The sequence below is a fragment of the Equus przewalskii genome, chromosome 22 (assembly GCF_037783145.1).
Source record: "Equus przewalskii isolate Varuska chromosome 22, EquPr2, whole genome shotgun sequence".
NCBI classification, from domain to species: Eukaryota; Metazoa; Chordata; class Mammalia; order Perissodactyla; family Equidae; genus Equus; species Equus przewalskii.
In genome coordinates this window covers 50190296-50213042 of record NC_091852.1, presented here as the reverse complement: position 1 = coordinate 50213042, position 22747 = coordinate 50190296, and the positions used below count along the sequence as shown (strand labels likewise).

At 47.3% G+C, this 22747-nt stretch overlaps 1 protein-coding gene across 2 annotated transcripts in view; it reads left to right on the top strand.

Moving 5' to 3' along the window:
- The first annotated feature begins 320 nt into the window (after positions 1–320).
- The window catches only part of SYK (spleen associated tyrosine kinase), a 94884-nt gene continuing 72457 nt past the window's right edge, over positions 321–22747 (top strand). Inside the window, exon 1 of one of the 2 annotated variants that reach the window (XM_070590884.1) lies at positions 321–535. The gene's annotated coding sequence lies outside the window, so the exon portion shown is untranslated. The remainder of the gene's footprint in view (positions 536–22747) is intronic. The other variant, XM_070590883.1, reaches the window with a different exon arrangement.

Genomic DNA, 22747 nt, shown 5'->3' with positions numbered 1-22747 from the left:
GCGAGGCGGCGAGAGGTTCCTGCTGTTGGCAGTGCCCCCTCCTTGCATATGGCCGCCCTTCTGCGCCTGCGAGGAGATCAGAGCGACCCCAACTGCACTCCCCTCTGCCCTCACGCCTCCCGCTTCCCAGGCAACCCACACCGGCCTGGTCCCCGCGCGCTCCGGCCACCGCTGCTCCGCCCGGGGCGCACGCGGCGCTTGGGCCGCTGGGGCCATCGGGGTGCTGGGGGTGCACGGGGCTGGGGCCGCTGGGGGCGCACGGGGCGCTGGGGCGCTGGGGCGCACGGCGGCGGGGCGGGCCCGGGGCGGCGGGGCGCGGCGGCCGGGAGGAAGTGCGGGGCCTGCCCGGGCGCGTTAAGGAAGTTGCCCAAAATGAGGAAGCGCCGCGCGCTGGGCGGCTGAGGCGACTCCGGCGGCGGGAAGAGCGAGGAGGAGCCCGCGGCCCCGAGCTGCGCCCGGAGCTGCCCGCGGACGCCCGCCCGGCCGCCCGGCGGCCCCGGAGCCCAGCGCCCCGCCCTCGCCTCACCTGGCACAGGTAGGAGTGGCCGCGCGCTGCCTCCGCCTGGCCGGCGGGCCGCGGGGACGCAGGACCTGTGGGCTGGCGGCCAGGGGAGGAGGCGGCCGTGCTCCTGCGTGGCCCGTTTGTGTGCGCCCAGCACCCCGGAGCAGGGACCCCAGGGCCTTGGGCCTCTGAAGTCAGAGGGAAAATGTGATGAGCTCATTCGGATAAAAAGATGGGTTGTGCCAGCTTTCCTCCTAAGCCTAGTGCCCCCAGGGTTCGGCTCCCGGACGGGGCGCGAGGGCCGGGCCCGCCGGGCACTCCAGGGGCCCCCGAGCGCGCCAAGTGCGGAAGCGGCGGGTCCCGGGAAACGCGAGGGGCGTCCTCGGGCACAGGAAGCTCGATCTCGGAAAGAAGGCGTTTTCGTTTGGCTGAGTCTTACATAAATCCATTGGAAAATTCCACTGTGTTCAGCGAAGTGACTCGATGGAGAAGTGTTGCATGCCTGCAAAGGTTTTTGTATACATTTCTTTTCCTACAGAAAGCAAGCAGTTACGTAAAAACACGAAACTCTCTGAACCACTGCTAAAATTTAGCATGATTCCTCTTTGTTTGACACATTTTTACAGTAAAGTAACTCGATTAGCCGGTGAGTGACTTGGAGAGCAGGGAAGTTTCGTGTAGTAAAATGTAAATTTGAGTTAAATATTTTTTTAGGAATGTGCTCCAAAACCTCAGACCCACTTACATAACTGTACAAATGCTTTTCATTTTTCTGTTTGTTTGAATGTTCAAGAACGAGAAAGATAAGCGTTGGAGAAGTTAGAGTTTGAATCTTTTTATGCTGGAAACAGTGTCGCAGGTTATTTTAATGTTTGCTTGACTCCCCTAGATTGCATTGTACCCAAGTAAAACTGTTGACTGGGGGAGTTGCTCTTTTTCTTAAACCCTGAAGAATTTCAGCCTGTATTTAAACAGTCGGAGATGTCTCACATCTGACTTTTCATGTTTAAAAAAAAAAATCACGTGGTGCCTGAGAATTTCTGGAAGAAATGAAATTTATTCTAGTATCTGACTTTGTTTTAGAAACAACAAATTCATTGTTCTTACGAAGGCGGCATTTTCATTAAATGTAATTAAATTCATTGATGTGTGTCCCTCCGGTCCCCTACACCCCCCTACCCCGCCCAAAACAAGGTTTTAATACTTGTAAAGTATTAGATGTTTTAAGTGAGAAATCTTGTCTGCTGAATTATCTTATCAAATCACTTTATTCTATCTACATCATACATTTGATGTATTTAGAGAAATTTGGCAGTAAAATAGAAATTGATTTGTATTATCCTCTGTATTTGGAGTGCTTCCATATGTAGGATTTTGTAAATAGTCTTAATAACTGGAATATTTTTAATGTTTTAAGCTAGGATAAAAATGAGGTGGATACTTTAGGTCTTTACCGTTCCTGAGGGGTGAAATTGGCAGAAAGATCATTTTGCTAGATTTCCATTTCAGAAGTAACTCGCCATAGCCTTTTTCAGGCTCATGTTTAATAATCTAAGCTCAGGTCTGATTTCTCTGTTTTTAAACCAAAGACCTCTTAGTAGGATATCACGTATGGAGCACATAGCATGTCCATGATCATTATCCAAAACCCTGTGCCAAGATATGTTTTGGAATTCAGGATTTTTCAGATTTGGAATTCAAATTTAGAATCTGAATTTCAGCATTGCGTGTGGAGGGGTGTGCATGCATACTGACACGACTTGTGCCATAGCCCTTCAGGACGATCTCAGCAGCATCCTGTGATCTCACCCGTTACTGCTTCTGCACTGACAGTGTGAATAGTCTCGCTAAGTGGAGTAGAGAGAGACTATAAATAGCTGTGTGTCAGCTTCGGGCAGATGTTGTCACTAAATGAAGTTCCCTAAAACTTAGCAAAAAGGCTTGTTTTTCAGAGCCTTTCAGAGTTGGGACTTAGGGACTCAGCCTGTGTTAGATCCCGTTGAGCTACCATTTGCTTTTGAAACCAAATTGCGTTTCTCTTGCCAGTAACTCACAGTGTCCGCAGACTAGATGGGCACTTGCCCCTTCTCAGGGGCCCTGAAATGGCAGGACCTCGCTGACTTTTCAGTGATAATGACCCAAATGCAGACCCTCTGAGCGGGAAGAGGATGTTTCGTCCCGTCCTTCCTGAGATTCTTTCAAACCACAAAGTTGCTCACAGAAGGGGTCTTGTCCCCGCCCGCAGCGGCAGTGTGTCCTGGGAGAAATAGTTCCTGTTCCCGTTGTGTGGCTCTGTCCTGTCCGTCATCTGTGCCCACGGCTTGGCGGGCTCCTTCACAGTCTGAGCTCATTTGACGTTCTCTGCTTTCACTGTAGAGATTTTTTTCAGTTATCTCTAAACTCACCTCTTCTCTGCCGGTTTGTAAGTTTTAACGTTTTCTTCCACTTCTGGATTAGATTAGCTGTAAATGAATGGAGAAAAAATTAGGAATTTAGGCCTTTGGGGGAGAATTTTTTAAAAATGTCCACCTACTGAACTTTTTTTTTCTTTTAAAGCAATTGAAACCAAAAGGTAGAGTCTTAAAGAGAGATTGTAGTTGAATGGCCTGACTTATTTACGTCTTGTCGTCTTCCTCTTCTGCCTTCGATTTAAACAAGTTGCTTCTTTTTCACTTGGAAAAAGAGGTGTTTTTTTGTTGTTGTTTTCTGTTTTAACCGAGGAATTGTGGGAAGATAAGAAAAAACTAGGCTGATTGGATTTTAAAGGAAAAGTTCATTCCTTCATTTTGATATTATGTTAGAAGGGAAGTTTTCTATTAGCTTATAATTGGGTCTGACAAAATGTTAGCTTGCATCAATTTGAAATTTCTTTTAGCCTTTAAGAAGTACGGAAGGCTTGCCCTATGAGTCTTGAAAGGTGGTTGAATTGGAATCTTGAGTGCAGTTGAATTTGGCCAAGGCCAAAGATGCCAGCAGAAAGAAGAATATTTAGTTTACGTGACAGTTGGTTTAATGACTCAAAAATGACTATCTCTTGGTTCTTTTATTTCTGGGAAACCAAGTGTTTATTCTCGGAACCTTCCAAAGGCTGATGGTGGCAGGAGGGGGGTGAGGATGACTTAGAATATTGGTGATACCTTGATTGCTGAGGAGGGTGTACTGAAAGCTCTTATGATGGCTAGTACTTGGTAGGCAGCATCCTCTGTCCTGGAGGTACCTAGCTCTGACACTGGGGTCCTGGCTCCTGAAGCTGGTGGCAACACCCCTCAGCGCTGTGCTGGAGCACTGGAGGGGAGCACGGACGTGGGAGGGTTCTGGACTTCCAGATTGGCACGCTGAGTGCAAGATGCCTTGATCTGAGCGGAGGCTGATGCATCAATCGGGGAGTGTAGCAGGGTGGAGGAGGACCTAGCGCGGCATTGTAGGAAAAGCCGCATTTAAATATTGGTTGGTTAGTTATATTCCACATGGCTACAAAGAGCATTGGAATGTCCAACATGTGACCTTGTCCTTTTTCTCTCCATCTGTTTGTCTTCGTCGATAAATCTGCATTCTGTCCTGGTCATTCTGACAATTTATTAAATCTATCCATTGTGGTTAAGTTGTCACGGAAATGTTTTGGTGCAACCAAAGTTAATTTTTCTTTTTATTTACTTTGAATTTATAACAATACCTTCCCATCCTCTAGTACTGCTCCCCAAAAGTAATGTTTAAAATTTTTTTTAGCTATTTCTTCTAGAATTCTCCTCCTTATTTTCTGAAAATATGCTCCTTTGCTTTTTTTTTTTTATGTATCAGTTTTAGACAGTGTCTGCTGACTTCCTACTCCGAGAGAGGAGCACTCCCACACCCGGGATGACCCTTCTATAATGGGGGTTAAGACGCCATTTGGTGTCTACTGTGATCATGTTTGCTGTGGAAGCAAGGCGCGTACTCCAGCTCCACCTTCTTCCTCGTACCCCGTTGTTTTTTCCCAGAGTAAACTCTTGATGCTGTGTTTGCTCACTTGGCCTTGTACCTATTACTATGATTGTCTACTGACCATCTGATATTAAGCTGAAACCCCCCTTGACTCAAACCCCACTGAGTCAAGATACCAAGCCATCTATCAGTTTCATTCTTCTCTCTTTTTTTTCTGGAACCCTCCATCTTCTTGCTGCGCTCTGGCAGTTTCTCTTCAGTCTCGCTACACACGTGTTAACAGCTGAAGTGTGCTTTGGGGAATTAGTTGACTAAATGCATCTTCTGGGGTCTTAACGTACCTCTTCTCAGCACTCAGATACCTTCCATTGTGAATCCGTCATCATGATTGTTGAAATATTCCCCCCCAAGCTCTATATTTCTACATTATTTATTTATTTATACATTTATCATTTTCGTAGCATAGGACTTTTATAATTTCTTCCATCGGGACCCATTCTATATCATGCTTAGTAAGAGACTATTTTTAACTCCCATTTAGCAGTGGGCATCTACATTTCAAATCAGCCTCAGTGTCACCTCTGTATGTGTTGGACACTCAGGTTTTGTTATCTGATTGATGGGAATGTGTATTTTCCCGGGGATGAGGAGTCCACAGGCCTTTCATTGGACAGCTGGCCTGGATTCCCGAAGCAGGCACTGTGCGATTTTTAATGGTATTCCCAGGGAAGCCTTCCTTGCTCAAGGACTTGAGAAATGCTGGACAGACGGGATAAAGTGAGTAAGCGGGATGGCTGTTGCGGGCCTCTCCAGGGCCGCTGTGCAGGTGATGTTCACAGGGAGGGCGTGTCAGCGCCCTCTCACACCTTCGTGATGCCACAGGATGAGTTTGTTCTTGGAGCACCTTGGGGACCAGAGCTTTTGAAGTCTGCTGGGTGACCTCCTGCTGCCCCCTTACAAGATCTTCAGGCTTTGCTTGGGTGGAGGCAGAATGCTGTGGTTATTTTCGTCTTTTTCTTTTTAACATATATTTTATTATTTTTATTTATTTATTAATTTATTTAAAAATGGCCCTGAGCTAACATCTGTTGCCAACCTTTTTTTATTTTCCTCTTCTCCCCAAAGACCCCCAGTGCACAGTTGTGCATTCTGGTTGTATGTCCTTCTAGTTGTGCTGTGTGGGACACCGCCTCAGCATGGCTTGCTGCACAGCGCTAGGTCCACACTCAGGATCTAAACCCGTGAACTAGCGAAACCCTGGGCTGCTGAATCGGACGGAGCGCACGAACCCAGCCTCTCGGCCAGGGCGCAGGCCCCAGTTGTTTTCATCTTAAATGCTAAGAATGTTTGAAGCATTTGATTGCTATAATGCCTCAAAGCCGCATTTACTGAATATTTTTATTGACAGTGGTTGAGAGCAGGGGCTGAGGTGCCCTCGGGCTCGAATCCCACTCTGTGTTTTTAAGCTACTCTTTGAGTCTTTGTCACTGGAGCGATCGCAGGGGGTTCACTGTGACGCACACTGGAGACCATGCGTGCAGTGCCATACCTGGCCTGTGGGAAGAACTGACGTCACTGCCACGGCCTCTCCCAGGTGGGTGGCCCTGGGAATCTGCCACCGCAGTCTTGAGTGGGGGCTCATGACAGCATTCCCAAAGGGGTCAGGGATAAGTAAATACCATTTCTAAAGTGAGTTTCTCTCACCTTCTCTCATTTTCTTTTTGAAAGTGTTCAAGTGTAGGGGCGGGCCCGGTGGCGCAGCAGTTAAGTTCACACATTTTGATTCTTGGCGGCCTGGGGTTCACCGGTTCAGATCCTGGGTGTGGACATGGCACCACTTGGCAAAAGCCATGCTGTGGTAGGCATCCCCCATATAAAGTAGAGGAAGATGGGCATGGATGTTAGCTCAGGGCCAGTCTTCCTCAGCAAAAAGAGGAGGATTGGCAGTAATTAGCTCAGGGCTAATCTTCCTCAAAAAATAAAAAACAAAAAGAAAGTGTTCAAGTGCATAACTGATGCACAAGTAGAGATCCATTAGTGAAGAATTCAGATGGGACAGGCAACACTGAAACCCTCCTTAACCACCCCCCTCACTTCCCGCCATGGGAGGGCAGTTTGGTGTATTTTTCATCCTCTGCATTCACACATGTGTATGTGTGTGTTTCAGAAGGTACAATGTTGGGGGATGGGTGTCTTCTTAATACTAATAACATTCTGCAACTTTCTTTGTTTAATTGACAGCATGCCGGTGATGGGGGAGCTCTTCTTGTCAGTGATCATTGCATTTTACTCCACAGAGTAGAAAATATGATCGTTTATTGATAGACGTTTGGGATTTCCCCCATCTTTGATATTATAAACACAGCTGCAGTGAATGCACTTTTCCTGTCCTTCTTCCCTCTTTTGCCCTTTGCATTGTGTTTCATGCAGCCATCAGGTTAATCTTTATCTCAGGAAAGATCTTTGATCCTCTCTGTCCTGTCAGTCAGTCCATCTCTTGAGTCTTTGATATTTTAGCAAGCGCATGGTTGATTTCCAAGGAATGTGGTTAATTCTTTGTTTTTTAATTCTACATTAGGCTCCTGCATTTTGGTTGCTGGTCCCCCTGCAGACATTCTCTTCTTGCTCTGTGACCTCTGTCTCCCTTGCATTGGCCCATCTGTTGCTCATCTGGTACCTTCCTTCATGGGGTGACTTTCCTGACGTGCTGATATTTCCAGGAGGAGTGCTGGTCTTTTTTTTTTTAAGTGCCCTGGGAGTTAGTCTTTCAGGGCTGCATTTGTTGTGTGGTCCTGTCCCCCAGGAGCTAGGAGGAAGGTGAGAGGCATGGGGCAGGATGAGCCGGGGCCCAGCATGTGGGGTGCACATGAGGCCTGCCCTGCCTCTCTGAATGTGTGTCTTCTCTGCAGAGGCTTTCTGTTCTCTTAGTGGTTCAGGCAGCTGCGGAGTTGGAGAGGCTTGGCTGCCTGGCTGCTCCTCCACCACGCCACCCAGGCTCTGTCGCTTCCAAGGCATCACACCCTTGGGACTTCTCCCCCCTTCCCAGCCGGCCCCTGCCGCCTGCACTTGGGCTGCGGTTTCCCTCTTCAGTTTGAGCCCATCCTGCTTTGCGGCTTTCAGGGAGAGCGATGGTCCCCAGTCCGCTGGCGGTATGCTTCCTTTGCTTCCAGCGTGCTCATGGATGTATATTGTGTGTTATTGTTTTTAATGCTCTTTCTTTCCTTTCTCTGCATTTATAGCAGCCGCATATGCTTGGAGCGGAAGTCCACCACTTCCTTTCTTTTTTTTTTGAGCAACACCAATCAGCTGATGGTCATAGCTGTGAAGCAAGTGACAGTGAGAAGGAGGGAGGGGAGCTCGCTAGAGCTGGGCTGGGTCACAGGCTTGGGGCTTCTTTGGTCTTTGCTGGGGCCCTGGGTGCTGGGCTGGCCATCCTGTAGCTCAGGAAGGAAGTGTGTCTAAGGAGAGGGCTGCAGTGTCAAGTTCATACTGATTGTTAGGAAATGGCCAGTCCAAAAGCATGAAATTCTTGGAAGCATTTTAAGGACACGTAGGGTGTGAGAGGCGGAAGGGGTCATAGGACCACCTGATTCAGCCTGCTGAGAGGCAGTGACGCCCAGAAAGCTGAAGTGACTTGTCCAGCCACGAAGGGGTGGTGCTGGGATTCAAAGCCTCAGACATAGGTGTTTCTAGTCCAGAACAGAATTCTCACCCGCGACTCTGATGAGGAGTGTGAAAAGGCTCTGCTGTCGTCCTACTGACGAGAGGGTTTCGAGTCCTATCAGTGGGCACCAGGACGCCAGAGAAGGCGGAGGCATGATCTGAATTTGACTTGTCAGTTTCCCTCTTTTATCAGTTGTTAGAGAAAACTTACTATCTTTAATAGCTTTGTGTTGAGAAATTAAGCTGATTCCGTAGGGATTGGATGAAAAATCCTTCATCACTGGGAGGTTAACAAGAGAACATCTGATGTTGCGTATGTCTCCTTTCAGCCCAGATGGAGCTCGCGTCCAAATTCACCACCCAAAGTGAACTAGAGTCCCGTTTGGATGGGAGGATGCTCCAGGCCGTTGTTCTTACATCAGGCCTTCATCTCAGAGACTGTCCCCACGCGGGGCAGAATTGCTGCTCTCTGCATGCGTTACTGTCCGAGGGCTGGGAGGGAAGGTGCAGGGTGTCCTGAAGGGTTGGGATAGAGCAGGCGGAGAAGGAGAATTTCAAACTCAGTTCCATTCCTTTGAGGAACCAGTTGTGACGCAGGTGGGATTTCAGTGGTTCGGTCGAAGAAAGGCAGCTTGACAAGTGTGGAGAAAGGAGGCATTCTAGAAAGAAAACAGAAAAGTCATGTATGATTTCCCCAAAGGAGCTACCAATGTCTGCGAGATATTTCTTCTAGCTTATCTCCTCTAAGAAAACTCTGGAAACTGTGTCAGTATCCATTAATAGAGGAATGCTACAGTAGTTTGTAAGGGTCTCTGGAACAAAGTACCACAGACTGAGGGGCTTAAACAGCAGACATTTATATCATCTCACAGTTCTGGAGGCTGGAAATTCAAGATCAAGTTTTGGCAGGGTTCTTTTTTTCCTGAGGACTCTCTCTTTGGCTTGTGCTGGCATCTTCTCCCTGTGTTCCCATATCGTCTTCCTTCTGTGTGTTTCTGTGTCCTAATTTCCCCTTTTTATAAGGACATCAGTTATATGGGATTAGGACCCACCCTAATGACCTCATTTTAACTTAGTCACCTCTGTAAAGACTCTATTTCCAAACAAAGTCCCATTCTGTAGTCCTGGGGGTCAGGACTCCAATGTATGAATTTGGGGAATGTGAAGACTCAGCCCATAACAGGTGGTTAAGTGAAGTCTGACCTCTCCTCACAGTGGCTGTGCTGTGCTGCCAGCAGGAGCATGAGGGAGCTCTCTGGACATCATGATGGAGAGATGTCTAAGCTGAAGGGAGCACTGTGCACAGATACTTATGGAACTTTGTGTGCATAAGCACCAAACCAAACTCAGCAATTTTTTAAGATGCAATTTTTCTTCTACCTTAGATGGCAAAAAAATTTTAAAGGAAACTTATGAGAAGGGCCAGAGAACAAATGAAAAATAAAGGTGATAAGCAAAGACAAATTCCACAGGATCTTTAGGCAAAGCTACAATGGATAGCAGAGCAAGTCTTTCCCAAATTTCACATGGAAAATTAGTGCAAGGCAAGGACGGCATCTCCCCACAGTCAGGGGAGGGAACGTGGGTTCTTAATTAATGGTCTTGGTAAAACTGGCTGATAATTTGGAAAAAATAAAACTTTCCTCTTTATACAAAAACAAGTTCCAGGTCGAACAAAGAATAAAAATATAACAGTGAAATTCTATAAGTACTGAAAGAGAACTCAGGCGAGTTTTTAAATAATTGAGGGGTGAAGAAGACCTTGCTAAATATGATAGAAAATATGAAACTGTAATAGAAAAAGCCTGATGAGTATGATTTCCTAAAATTTTAAATCCCTATGCAAATAAAAAATATATGTAAATAAGTGAGGAAAAAACCCGTAAGATATATTATTTTCAATGCCTGTGGAAAAGGACCAATAGCCTTAATATGCAGTGAGTTCTTTGAAATCAATGAGAAAAATAAACACAGTCCAATAGAGAAATCAGTCAAAGACACAAACAGGCAGCTAAAAATGCCAGTGAACCCAAAGGGCAGGAATAGGCTCTGCCTCTCTGTAATTGAGCGTTGATTTAAGGGTTTGCTGTGGGATGAGGGTGGGGAAGCGGGACACTCCCCCAGGTGGGCCCTGGCAGGGCTGTAGGGCAAGAGCTGCTGACATTTAAACACGGATGTGCTTTGACTCAACAATTTCACTTATGGGAAATTATTACACACATAAATTGACAAACATGGGGAAATATGTATGCATACAGTAATTCGTTGCAACATTTTATTTTGTAATAGCAAAAAGAAGAAAGGAAAAGAGAAATGCGTATCAGGAGAGGGACTGGTCAAATAAACTACGGTGTATCTGGGCAGTGGAATCCCGTGTGGTCTTTTTAAACATGTGGAATCTTTGTGGACCAAGATATAAAGATGTCCAAGTTATATTCAGTGAAAAAGCAACATACATTACTCTGTATTTTTTAGAAACAGGTACGTACACATAATGATCTGGGCTACTTGCATTATTTACTACGTATAGAAGCAGGTCGGCCTGTACACATGTTTGTGTGTGCGCGCATATGTGTAAATATGCAGAGCGGTCTGGAAGCAAAGTTGCAGACTGAACAACATTTATCTGGGGAGGGCAGTAGAATCCATTTGGAGAAAAAAGTGAAATGTGCATTTTCACTCTGCATACAGAAGCTTGCAGTGATCCTAACACAATAAAAAGCTTTGCTTGAGCAGGGGAGTAAGTAGGATGAGACCAGGAAGAGAACTAATTCAGAAACAAAGCATCCATGGCTGTTGGGCCCATTCTGTCTCCTATGAGGAGCTGGGCCTTGAGAAGTCGCGTGGCTTGCCAGAAGCTGTGCAGCCGAGGTTCTCAAATGGGCCTGCACACGGCCGTCCCCTGAGGCTTGGCTCACCCACTGATGCTCGGACCGCCTGGAAAGATTCTGATGTGTCTGGCATGTGGCCTGCCTTTGGACATTGGTTATTCAGGCCTCCCACCCTTCCCCCACCACGGGCAGCGGCCAGGCTGAGAACCACTGGGTTAGAACAAGTTTGTAGGAGTTTATAGCACACGAGCACATCTTTGCAGCCTGACAAAGCTTCCACCAAATTTGAATTTATTGGTTTGCTGGGTGTGGTGGCAGCTGTGTGCCTTTGATTATAGAGACTCTGAGCATGTTAGATGTTAGAATGGTGCATCCCCACTTGTGTGTGTGTGTGTGTGTGTGTGTTTGTGTGTGTGAGAGAGAGAGAGAGAGAGAGGGAGAACTCACGTGCCTTTGAGTTGCAAACACCCCGATCCTCGGGAGCCTGGTTCCTAAGGTCTGAGGTCTGTGGGAGTTTAGGAGGAGGCGTCGAGTGAGAAAGCTCAAGGTGTGCACACACTGTGAGACTCGGGGGAGAAGAATGCACGTGAAATGGTCCTCAGAGAAAGAACGTGTACGCTGGTGTGATAGAAAACCCACCGTAACGTTTCCTACGCAGATGCGGAAGTTGGGATGGTTTCCATCTTTCAGATCCATGTCCAACATTGTTCCACTGACTTATTTTCTGTCGGACAACTTGCCGTCTGCCTGTTTCAGTGAGATGGTTTTTCTCGTGAGAAGGATGTGAATAGTTTCGCTCTGGCTTGACCACTGGGCCCACAGTTTCTTGGTGTCTGTGGCTTGGCTTCTGGGCCTCACAGGCCACAGCAGATGGGAACATGGGGGCTGCGCTCTCTGTGGGCCATTTGGGGACGGTCTGCAGCTGTGCCTGCCCCTGCCTGACTGTCCGTCCATGCACACACGTGGGAGCGCTGTGCCACACTCACAGGGGAGCCCCAAGGGCTCATTCTGTGCATCCGTGTGTATATTTATCATCAAACTTCTAGGACATGGCATTGATCTCTAATGGTCCAGTTCCAAGAAGTGGCTCCAGAGCCCCTGTCTGGGGCGGCAGAGGGGCGGCATGGTTGGCGGAAGCAGACCAGGCACCAGGTCTGGCTGCTGTCGCTCCTTGAAACTGCTTAGGTTCTCGCTACCTCATCCACAACAGGAGGCTGACCAGCCCCACCCCGGGGTGGTTGTGGGGCTCCGAGATTCTCCATGCAGAGCTCCAGGCAGACTGGCTTGCACAGATGAGGCCCCTGCAAAGTGAAGGTGGGTGGGTGCACCTGGGCATTGAAAAAGGGGTCTTTTGGGGGATGACGGTTTTAGAAGACTTTATGGGAGAGTGACAGAAACAACAGTGTCGCTTGATGGAAGCAAACTGTCTGTTTCCTGATGATGCGTTTGGGAGCCCTGCTGGGTTTTAACAAGCAACACTTAGGGAGAGTGTTTTCCTCAGCCGTCTGCTGTCCCCTGTCACTGGACAAGGACACCCTCTCAGGGGATCACGGCATCACTCTTACCCTGAAGTGCTAAAACACTTTGTGATGTTATTTTGGTCCTTGTCATACTCTTTTAAAGTGTCTAGGCTGTGCTAGGGGCCGGCCCGGTGGCTCAGTGGTTAAGTGCGCACGTTCCGCTTCGGCGGCCCGGGGTTCTCTGGTTCGGATCCTGGGTGAGGATATGGCACCGCTTGGCAAGACGTGCTGTGGCAGTCACCCCACATATAAAGTAGAGGAGGATGGGCACGGATGTGAGCTCAGGGCCAGTCTTCCTCAGCAAAAAAAGGAGGATTGGCAGTAATTAGCTCAGGGCTGATCTTCCTCAAAAAATAATAAAATAAAAATAAAGTGTCTGGCTGGAGACCATGCCGCGTGCTCTGTGCTCCCAGCGTGGCGCCCTTTCTGCGTTTGTAGGCACTCTTAAAGTTCCTTCCTTACATTTCAGCCTATCAGATATGACTTGGGTACAGTCAACTGGATATTGGGAGGAAAATGTGTCTCCCCTAACTAAAAAGAAAACTAGAGCCCTATGTTTGGGCCAGGTAAGGGAGACATCTGGAAGGGAGATGTATCTGGACCACACAGCCTGCTCCTTGGGGTGAATTTATAAGATTCCCTTTGTCGACCTGCAGCCCCATTATGTCGGTCCCAGGGGGTTGCTGCGTGCTGCTCCACCTCTGACACCTGGCCCACGTGAGGACACAAGGCCTCTCCCCAGCTTCCCACCAAGGATCTAGAACTGAGCTGTTGCATAGGTCGTCACCAGCTGCATGTGGCCAGTTACATTTCAAATACCTAAAATTAAGTAAAATTTAAAATTCACATCTCAGTAGCCACATTTCAAGGGGAGTAGCCACACATGGCTCGTGGTTCTGTGTGGGGCAGAGCAAAACAAGCATCTCTATCATCACAGCACCATCTGTGGGGCAGGTCTAGAATGTCGTGTTATTCCTGAGCCCCAAGCCGTCCTTCCTAGGAGGCAGAGGTGGCACCAGCTTCCGCCCCCTCCCACCTCTCCTATCTCTGACGCTGCTGTGTGAGGAGAGTGCATGGTAACATTCACCACTTGTCCATATGTGGACCCAGGTGCCTCCTGGTTCTTTAAGGGGATCTGACCTCGGCAAATGATGGTGGCACTAGGACCCCCTCACCCTTCAGATGAGACCTCGAGTCTTGTTCACAGATCTGACCTGGCCCTTTCATCCCCAACACACTGACAGTCTCCTACTCAACACAGCAGCCTCCCCCAACACATAGACACACACACACAGATGTACACACCACACATATGTGCATACACACAGGCATGCACCCACATGTGCGCATACCACACACGCACAAGCACACATGCATGCATGCACACATACCATCCACATGCACAAAGCATGCACACACAGAACACACACACTTGCACACGCTCCACGACCGTCTAGCTTCGTGACAGGTTAGTAATGAGTCACATAGGGACTGGAATGGTTCCCATTTGTGGCCTTGGAGCTGTCTAATGGGAACCCAGCCTTGGAGAAAGTTACTGATTGATGTGTCCTTGGATTAAGCACACTTGCTGCGGTATAGTTTCTGTAAGAATAAACTAGTTTTTTTGTTCAAGAGGACTTTGAGGTAAAGCAGAAAACATTAGTACTTGTCCGTTTCTCTGCAGTTAAAAAAAACAGTATCGTTTTCTCAGAATATTTGGAACCCAAGGTTCTGTCCATTTGAAGAGGGAATATGGTCCTTATTAAGGCAAAATGAAGGCAGTGTAATGCTGATCGCATGCCCTTGCTCTGTCTTTTCAAATACAAGAAAGCAAGAGTTTTATTTCTGGGAATGTGCACCCTGGGCTCATCTGGGGACTCTGAGAGCAGTGGAAGAACCCCGGGCCTGGCTGAGAGGCAGGTGCATCCTGTGGAGGCAGCCCCCGGGGCCTGTGACGGGTGGAGGGCACGAGGGTGGGCCCGCCCCAGCCGGGCGCCTGCGCTGTCCCCTAGGCCCCAGCTCTGCCTCATCCCTGTTCTGGGCGGTGGGTGAGGGCTGTGCAGCGTGCTGTCTCTGGAATTCCTGTGCTGCCTAATTTGACTAGAGATAAAATACCACAGGAGAAGCCGTTTGGAAGGGTTTGCGAATTATAGAACTTCCTTTCATGATTCAGCCCGACATCAGGAAGTGTAGCAACACGCACTCTTCCTAAAGGCGCCCTCGCACCCCAGCAGCATGGCCTCGCGATTGACAAGAAGGGACACGGGCAAGATTCTGTCACCTGAATTACTGAGTTAGCACAATCCATAGGCCTGAAAATAGAGTCTGTGTGGGGGGATTTATTTAACTACGAGTGTGTCCTGAGTGATGCCTTCAGTAATACTTCTCTGGAATCCTAGGTAAAACTTTGAATTCTTCACTCCACTCTGCATTTTGCCCTGTTCCGCAGCCCGTGTGGCCGTCATTTCAGTCGTCAGCTCTGTTTGGGTTAGAGCCCCGGAACCTTCCATGGAGGCAGTGATTCTAGAGCCGTGAGCTCTGTCCTGGCTACGCGGGAGAATCCCTGGGAGAGGTGGTGAAAGTGCTGATGTCCGGGCCCACCCCAGGGCGCTGAGTGAGTTTGGGGTAGGACGCCAGCACCGGACTGTACTTTAAAAACAAAACGTCCCCAGGTCACTCTCACCTGCAGCGGTGGTGGAGAACCACTGCTCTGGTCTAGAACTTTCCGTTGTTTTGCTGTTCACTGAGCTGGCTAATGAGAGCAGTCCTCTTGGGTTTAACGTGCGTGAGAAACACCTGGGGCACCGTGCAGGCCCCGAGGCTCTGACTCGCAGGCTGGGGTGGGCAGGCGTCTGCATGTTTAAGAGGCATCCTGAGTGATTTGGAAGCAGGTGTCTAGAAGGTGAGCTGGCCCTGCTCTGGCCTTCTGATTCCTGGTCGAGGCATCTGAACCTCCCCACACACAGTCATTTCAGTCCACATGCTGAAATTGCACTGCTCGCCACCAGCCCGTAGCCCAGCTGGACCATTTGTCTCCGGGTTGCACACGCTTGCCCCCTCTGGGGACGGTGCTTCCTGTCTGCTGGCTTGGAGTGTGGCCGAGGATAAGTCTGAGGTCCAGTAATTTCCTTTCCTTTATAGGCCCCTGGATGAAAGGATCCAAGAGAAAGTCCTCGTTTATTTCTGGAAATTAGTTTAATTATAACTCTAAATCTCTCTTCTATTCCTTTATTTAAATTCTTCTTTAGGACGCCGGTCTTGCATGTTTTGGATCTCTTTTGCCCTTCTAGTACCTTTCTGTTGACTTCTTTCACTCTTTGTTAATTTCCTTTTCATTCTTCTCAAGCTTCCCCAGCCCGTCCATCATGTTCCCTACAACGTTAATGCCTGTTCTCTTTTTGCTGTTTGAAACAGCAGCCATGATTTCTCTCCAGCTTTTCCCCTGATCTCCTGCTTTTTTCTGATGACTCTTCTTGCCTCCCCATCTCCTAGGCTAACTTGCCTATCTCTGGTGTGAGCTACTGTTGAATGAAGTGACTAGTCTGTAAGTTCTTTGCTTCCATGGCTGTACGCGTGGCCCTGATTTCATCTGCTCCTTGGGACAGCTTTCTGGTGACTGCTCTTTATGTGCCATTTGTTTCTTCTATTGCTTCTGTCTTATTATTTTAGTGTAGTTGTGTGGACCTGGAGTGGGTTCCTCCTCTTGAAAATGAATCATTTTCGGGAGTGGCCCAGGACGTGTTCCAGCCTAACAGAGCATTTGTCACGTCTTCAGCAATGCTGCGTGCATGTGTATGTGTTTATGAGGGGTAGAGAGAAAGAGTTGGTTTAAAATTTTTTCTTCCTGGGGAGGCTGCTAGCCGTTCAGAGTCTCCGCTCCACCCTCAAGAAGTGGTTGGCTTCCCCACTTGGTTCTACCAAGCAATGGCAGAACCCTGAGCTCTGCAGGCCGTCTGAGGTCTGCCGCTGCCCCTCGTCCTTGACCACTTCTCTAAGGGGCTTCCTGCTGCCAGAGTGAGCCTTCGCTGCCTCTGGCTCTGCTGCCCTCAGCTTGTTCAGGGTGACAGTGTCTACTAGCTCCGTGGCGTTTCTCGTTCTTGTTGTTGGGGTGATTTCAGAGAGAATGGGGTCGTGACATCTTTACTCTGTCAACACCCAAGCTATCTGATATTTTGATATTTATCTTACAGAACAAGTTAGCATTTGGCATTTTCATTGAACAACTCAGTTTCTGCAGGAACAGTTAAGAACAAACAAATAAACAGAAAACAACTTCAGAATGACCAGGAAAGTTCATGTGGCACTCTGCACTTCTGCCAGCCTCTCTGATCCACGTGCCCAACCAGGGCTGTTGTGTTAGCTGGTTCTTTGATCTATTATGTTGATTTATTGGCCACCTCCTAACAGCTAGTAACACTGCTGGCTGCTGGGGCCATTGCAGTAGCACTCGAGTTGTTTGTGATCAGATTGAAAGAAAGAGTGGAGCCCAGCACCAGGCCTTGATCAGATGTAACCTCACTTATTCTTCACAGCAACCACTTTTTTAGGGGGGACATTTAAAAATACAGAAAAGTGCAACAGCACTTATAATTAACAAAGATTGCAATTTTACTGTTTTTGCTTTTATTACTCCTAAAGGAGGAACATTCCAAATAAGGTGGAAGCTGTACCCTTTTGGTGCAGAGTGATTTGCCCGGGGCCACAGAGCTGGTGAGCGGCAGGGCTGAGGTTCGAGCTCAGGCTCCTCTGGGTGCAAAGGCTGTTTCTTCTCTCACTCCCTTTGCTGTGTTGCTCTGTGTGCACTCAGTGATTATGTGTGGTAGCTGCGTGGCTGGTCTACAGCAAATGCAAGACCTGTATCAGGAAACCAGACAGATCTTCTCATACCATGGGCTGACTTTTGGTGTATGTAAATAACATGTACCTTTTTGAGGGTGCCAGGACGCGTTTGTTAGAAAGACAAACAGGGGGATGCGGTGATCAGGGGCTGAGGCTAACTGAGATATGAGTTTTCCCAATATTAGTATCTATTCACCCTTGTATTGATTGTTTCCAATAACCTGTACTTTCCCATCTCGTTGGTGACCATCAAGGCCCCTTGCGAATATTCCAGAAGTCACTCAAAATGGATAAAGAGTGAATCTGAGACTTACACTTAGCATTCTCGTGTAAGATACTGTCCTGTTGATCCTCCTGACTCCCAGGTTCTGTGTTTATGAATTCACCTACTCCCTAGAACTTAGTAGAGACCACAAAATCAAAGCTCGTGGTGCTTTCGTGGTCCTTTGTGGACACACACACAGCAGCCAAGCATCTGAGTGACCTGGCGAGATGTTCCCAGCGGAGGGTGGACAGGTGTACTCTGCCAAAGCGTCCTTTGTGGGTCACCTGAGTGCCACGTTTTTTGAATTTTTGTGCTTTTTCTTGGTGATTTTGCTGTTTAAAATGGCCATCAAGTGTAGTCCGAAGGGCTGTCTGGTGTTCCTGAGGGCAAGAAGGCTGCGAGGTGCCTGATGGAGAGAACACGTGTGTTAGATGGGCTTCGTCCAGGGTGAGTCACAGCGCTGTTGGCCGTGAGCTCAATGTGTGTGAATCAACAGTGCACGTTAAATAAGGTGTCTGTGAACAGAAACACGTGAAACAAGGTCATGCGCGGATCGTCTGATGAAAATGCTGTGACCACAGCCTCTCAGGAATCTAAGCTGTCCTTCCCCAGGAGTGATGGCTCAGAATTCACTAGTTCAGTGTTCAGGGCAACTTTATAGAACATGATTACCACAAATAACAAGAATTGACTGTATTTTGTTTCTTTCTTGTACAAAGCAGAGAAATAATTTTTAAAACCAAGTTAAAGTTGATTGTTTTTATAAGAGACATGATTTTGAAACAGATGCACTATTTTATAATACAGTAGACAGCTCTCAGCTTTGCATTTCGTGTTAGTTAAATCGGCCGATTTGTCTCGAGCTCTTCCTGTGGGCCTGGCACTGTTTGGGTCCCGGGAGGACCTCAGTGAGCAGGTCCAGAGGGCAGACCACAACCGTCAGGATTAACACCAGCATCGTCAACTTGATATTTCTGTTTAAACTTGGCAGCAAGCCCCGTGAGTTCTCAAAACACAAATTTTCTACCACTCACACAAGGGTTTTTCTTATGAAAGAATAATTTTTATAGCTAATACTTCTAAATAAATGTCTCTCTCATAACCAGAGACTGATTTTATGGCAGGTTTCCTTCCAGCTGCACAAGCTGGAGACTGGCGATGATGTGGTGTAACGCCCACCCCCTGAGAGGTCCCCATGGCTCATGGTGTTCAGACCCCAGGTCATCACGGGCCGTGTCGAGCGCAGGCTGACTGAGCAGGCTGTCAGCCAGAAGGCCCTCCTGCCCAGCAGGATGAAGCAGGCATCTTCCTTCGGGGGGTCTTTACTGTGGGGTTGAGTCGAGCAACTGGGGCTCCTGTCTGGATAAAACTGCCGTCACATCTCAGCCACTGACTCACTCATTTATTATTCATTTGACAAGTGTTTATGGACCAGATAATGACATCTGAATCATTCCTTCCTTCCTTCATTCATTCATTTGACATGGTTATGGACCATCTATTATAGAGTAAACATGTCTAATTACTTGCTCATTCATCTGACAAATGTTTATGGACCATCTGTTATAGAATAAGCACCAGGTGAGGGTGAGTGAAGAGAGACACAGCCTTCCAGTTTCAGCTCCGACAGGTGAAGAGCTTAGAAGTTGTCACTTCCATTCTTATAAGAATGAAAAAGAAAAAGCTGGGCTAATGGAGACTCAGTGACTTTCCTAGACCATCAGAGAACCGAGGGCTCAAGGCAGATTGCCACCTGGAAATCTGGAGAGATCGGCACATCCAGAGACACCAGAACCTGCTTAGGTGAGCAGAAGCTGCTGGCTCCAGAAACCGATGGGCACTCTTCAAGGGTCAGGTTGGTGAAGTTCTGGAGGCTGAGTGGTGTTTTTTTTTAATTTTTGTTTTTTTTAAAGATTGGCACCTGGGCTAACAACTGTTGCCAATCTTTTTTTTTTTTTTCTGCTTTATCTCCCCAAACCCCCCCTGTACACAGTTGTGTATCTTAGTTGCAGGTCATTCTAGTTGTGGGATGTGGGATGCCGCCTCAACGTGGCCTGATGAGTGGTGCCATGTCTGCGCCCAGGATCCGAACCCTGCGCCACCACAGCGGAGTGCACGAACTTAACCACTTGGCCATGGAGCCGGCCCTGATGCTGAGTGTTTTAAAGAGAAGCTTCAATGGATCAGTCCCAGGAGGGTCTCCACTTTCTTGGGCTTTACTCTGGAAACCTTCTTTTGAGGGTACCTGGGATCTGTTCTATCAGGTGTGGTAAGACATGCAGACAGAAATGACTGCCATGAAGGACGAAGTTTTATACTCACAGCTCCCTAGAAGCAGGAGGCGGGCCCCGCAGGGCCACACGAGGCAGCACCAGGGCCTGTCAGGGGGCAGACGGAGAGGAGGAAATGTGGACAAGAGCCTTTATTGTGGCTTCTGCCACAATAAAAAGGAAGGAACAGGCAAGACAGGGGGAACAGGCTTGGGATTGGCTAGTTGGAATGATTTCAGCCGGCTCTGGGGCACAGGCACTGTCCTTGGTTGTCTGGTACCTGGCTCTGGGGGTCTTGGGCAGGGAGATAGTGGCCTGGAGTGTGAGAGCAATAGAAGGGGTGGGTGGGGGATGGGTTGGTTTGGATATGAAAGACACGCTGGTAGGAGAGTCCTTTACTCTCTGCAGAAATTGGCTGGCCCTGGGAGGGGCAGTCTCTCCAGGGTCAGCAAGGCTCAGATGTCAAAATGTCAGAAATACAGAAAATTAAAAGGCGTGAATCGTAGAAACCTCAGCAGGTTCTCATGGTAAAAATCTGAGAAAGAGACCCCGTGACTGGCAGGGCGAGGGGAAGAGTAATTATTGTGAAACACACCCAGAGGCTTCTCCGTAACAACAGGCTCCTCTCCAAGGAAGGAGCCGTATCCCAATGATATCCCAGCTGGAGCAAGGAAGTCCTCTGCTCCAGTACCCTCCTGACATCCTGTGTCACTTAAAGGACAAAACCCCCACAACAGACCCATCATCAGCAGGGGTTAGGCTTCAAGTAAATTGATTGGAACGTGGCAGGTGGGGAAGGGTTGATGGGGCTTGGAGAAAACAAAGTTATACCACTGCAGATGCACTTGTGAAGGTCATAGCCCCATAGCCCAGGCTCCTGAAAAGATGGAGAATTACCCAGAATGTTATGGAAGGCTCCCCTTCCCACATACCTTCCCACCACTAACAGGGAATTATGGTTGAAAGAGCTGCAGGACGTACACACTTTCTGAGAAAGAGTATTTGGGGGAAGACCAAAGTCAACAGAGGAGACAAAACAAGTCACAGGAATGTGAAGTCTGGCACCTGCAGCTGCAGAAGCTGCGAACCCCTACACAGATTGAGGTAAATCCTCCCACTGGAGGCCTCCTTACCCCAGTGCGTGTTACCTGATGCAACCTGTCCAACTGTCAACCAAAAAAGTGCAGGATCGGTCCAGAAGGGAAGAAAAATTACAGTCACACAACACAGATCCAAGAAGCTCACAGAAAAAAAAACCAGAGACAAAGAGAAAATCTTGAGAAGAGCCAGATGCAAAAATAGAAACCCCTTATGTACAGAGGAAGAAGGAGAGGGATTATAGCAGCCTTCTCACCACAAACAGTGCAAACCAGAATTGCAGTCGTGAAATGTTGAAAGTGTTGAAGGAAGGGGAAAAAAGCACCAACTTAGAATCTTATATCCAGCAAAATCATCCCTCAAAAGTGACGGAGGGGGCTGCCTGGTGGCTTTGTGGTTAAGTTCACCCACTCAGCTTTGGTGGCCCAGGGTTCACGGGTTTGGGTCCTGCATGCACACCTGTGCATTGCTCATCAAGCCACACTGTGGCAGCGTCCCACATAGAAAATAGAGGAAGATTGGCACAGATGTTAGCTCAGGGCCAATCTTCTTCACCAGAAAAAATACAAGTGAAAGAAAGACAACTTTCTTAGATAAACAAAAACAGAAAATTCACCACTAGCTGACTGGCCCTACAAAAACACTAAATGAAGTTCTTCAGGCAGAAAGAAATGATATACATCTGAAACTTGGATTTTCTGAAGAAAGGGAGAGCATTGGAGAAGGAAAAGGACAAGCTAAAGTGTTTCTTATTCTTAGTTGATCTAAAAGGTAGCTATTTGTTTAAAACAATAGGAATAACAGTATATTGGATGATTAGAGTGCATCAATAAGTGAAATGAATGGCAGCATTGTCATAAAGGGTGAGAGGGAGGAACTGGGAATACTCTGTTAGCAGGTACCTGTGTTATATGTGAATCATGATGGTGTTATTTGAAAATGGAATTTAGATTTTAAAATGTATATTCTAAACTCCAGGGCAATCTCTAAAACGTTTTTAAAAATATGCTGGGGGGATATAAAATGGAATCATAAAATGCTTGATTAAAACCAGAGAAAGCCAAAAAAGAGGAGGAAAAAACCTAAAGAACAAATGAAATGAATTAAAAAAACAGTTAAAAACATGGTAGGTATTAATCTAACCAAATAATCACTTTAAATGTAAATCGTCAAAATACATCAATTAAAACACAGAGTTTGTCAAAGTAGATAAAAAAATAAGGCCCAACTATATGTTGTCTACAAGAAACTTACTTGAAATATAAAGACACGTAGATTAAAAGTAACGGGATGGAGAAAGATGCTAACATTAATTAAAAGAAAGCTAGAGTAGCTATATTAATTTTAGACAAAGCAGACTAAGAGAATAGAAGATTACCAGGGATATAGAGGGATGTTACACAATGATAAAGAGATCAACTCTCCAAGGAGATATAACCATCTTAAACATGTATGCGCATAGCAAAGAGCATCGAAACACACAAGGCAAACATGATAGAATCAAAAGGAAAAATAGACGTCTACTATTAAAATTGGAGATTGCCATCACCCTCTGTCAGTATTTGTTAGAGTAAGGAGATAGAAGATCAATAAGGTTATAAATAACCTGAGCAGCACTGTCAATAACTTGATCTGTTGACCTTCATAAAGTATTCAATCCAACAACAGAAAAACACATATTCTTCTCAAGCCCAGACGGAACATTCACCAAGACGGAGTGCATTCTTGGAAAATATATGTTAACAAACTTAAAACAATAAAAGATCGTACAAATTATGTTCTCTGAGCACAGTGGAACTGAACTAGAAATCAGTAACAGAAAGAAAGCTGTAACATCC